At 76.4% G+C, this 1958-nt stretch overlaps 2 non-coding genes across 2 annotated transcripts in view; both read left to right on the forward strand.

Moving 5' to 3' along the window:
* Positions 1–566: 566 nt before the first annotated feature.
* On the forward strand, positions 567–719 carry LOC129641203 (5.8S ribosomal RNA). Its single transcript, XR_008709273.1, has one exon. It is a non-coding gene; the product is annotated as a 5.8S ribosomal RNA (ribosomal RNA).
* Positions 720–1872: 1153 nt separating this feature from the next.
* Positions 1873–1958, forward strand: part of LOC129641198 (28S ribosomal RNA) — a 4835-nt gene continuing 4749 nt past the window's right edge. Inside the window, exon 1 of the ribosomal RNA XR_008709268.1 lies at positions 1873–1958. This exon is cut by the window's right edge and continues 4749 nt beyond it. This is a non-coding gene — a ribosomal RNA (28S ribosomal RNA).

The raw sequence follows: 1958 nt of genomic DNA on the forward strand, positions 1-1958 counted from the left end.
GGGCGTGCCGTGCCCCTCGCCCGCCTCCCCCTTTCCAGGTACCTAGCGCGTCCCGGCGCGGAGGTTTAAAGACCCCTGGGGGGGGTTGTCGCCCGTCCGCCTTGGGGTCGGGGCGGTCGGGCCCGCGGGGGGGAGTAGTCGGGAGGTCCCTCCCGTCTCCCCGCAGACTCCGCCGTCCCCCGAGGGGACGGGGTGGCGCGCGGCGTGGCGCGCCACGGTCGCTGCCGCCGCGGCCGTCGGGAGGGGGCTACCCGACGGCCGTCGTGTGGGCCGTGGCCGTGTGCGGCGGTGCGTGCGCGCGCTCCCCCGCGTCCCCGGGGGAGGGTGGGAACCCCCCGGGCGCCTGTGGGGTTTGTCCGAGCACGCCCTGGCGGGTCGGTGCCGGACGCCCCGTCGTGTGAAACCTTTCCCGACCCCTCCGGTCTGCTGTTTTGTGTCCGACTTGGCCGGCCAGAGGCAACCCCCTCCCCCAGCTCCCCCCTCCGGGGAGGGAGGCGGGGGTGGGTGGGATGTGCCGTGCCAGAGGCGGGTCTCCCGCCGAAACGAAACCCTTGAACACCTCGTACGACTCTTAGCGGTGGATCACTCGGCTCGTGCGTCGATGAAGAACGCAGCTAGCTGCGAGAATTAATGTGAATTGCAGGACACATTGATCATCGACACTTCGAACGCACTTGCGGCCCCGGGTTCCTCCCGGGGCTACGCCTGTCTGAGCGTCGCTTGACGATCAATCGCCCCTCCGGGGTGCGCGTGTCCCGTGCGCGCCTCCCCGGGGGGCGCGTGGCTGGGGGCTGTCCTCGCAGGGCCTCGGGGCCCTCCGTCCCCCTAAGTGCAGACACGGCGTCCCCCCCCCCCCGCCTCTGTGGCCCGGGGGGACGTCGCCCGCGAGAGGGGAGAAGGGGACGAGAGCTCCGGCTGAGGCCCCTGGCCTGCCGGGGCCTCCGGGGTCGGTCTCTCCCCTTTGAGAGCTTCCTCGCGCCGCAAGCGGCCTTCGGGTGTCACTGCCCCTGGGGTGTCGGGGGCTGGGGATGGTCTCGCGCCACGCGGCGGGGGCCCGCGGTGGTGGCGGGTGGGGTGGGGTCGCGTCCTCCGGTCCGCCGTCGTTCGCCGTCCCGCCCTCGGCGGCGGTGTTTCCCGGCGCCCGGCCGGCGCGGCCCCCCACCCTACGCCGCCTTACCCCTGCGGTGCCTTTCCCGCCGTGCGTCCGCGGCCCGTGCCCCGCTTCCCGGCGCCCCCCCCCCCCCCGCGCGGCTCGCGCCCGGTCGGGACGGGCGGCTCGCGCCCGGGACCGAGTCCGCGTGCGCGTCCGCGCCCCGGGGACGCGTGCCCCGGCGGCGACCCGCGGGACGCCGCGGCGTCTGCCCGCCGCTGCGCGCTCTCCCCCCGGGCTGCGGCCGTGCCGCGGTTCGCGCCCCGGCGCTCTCGCCGCGAGGGCGTGGTCGGTGGCGGCGGTGGCGGAGCGGAGGGGATGTCGGGAGGGGGCGCGCGTTGCGTCCGTCGCCCGTTCGGGCTTCGGCGCCCGTGCGTGCCCCGACCCTTCTTCCCCCCCCCCCCCGCCCCGCGGCCACCTCGCCGCCGGCCCCCGCCCCGTCCGTCCCGTGGCCGCCGGCTCGTGCTCCCCGCCCCGCCCCGCCTCGGCGTCTCCCTCTCTGTCCGCCGCCCGCGGCCGCTGCCGCCGCCGCCGCCGCCGCCGCCTCCTCCTCCCGGAGGGGCGACGGGTAGGCGGTGGTCGGTAGGGTGCTGTGTGGGTGCGTGGGCAAGGGGGGGCCCGGGGGGGGGGGCGGTCGGCCGCGGGTCTCTCCGTCCCCCTTCTCGGGACCCTCCTCGCGGGCGCCCTCGCTGCGCGTGCGCGTGCGCGCGCCCTCCGAGACGCGACCTCAGATCAGACGTGGCGACCCGCTGAATTTAAGCATATTAGTCAGCGGAGGAAAAGAAACTAACCAGGATTCCCTCAGTAA

This window comes from Bubalus kerabau, unplaced genomic scaffold (genome assembly GCF_029407905.1).
Source record: "Bubalus kerabau isolate K-KA32 ecotype Philippines breed swamp buffalo unplaced genomic scaffold, PCC_UOA_SB_1v2 scaffold_103, whole genome shotgun sequence".
In the NCBI taxonomy this organism is placed as follows: domain Eukaryota; kingdom Metazoa; phylum Chordata; class Mammalia; order Artiodactyla; family Bovidae; genus Bubalus; species Bubalus kerabau.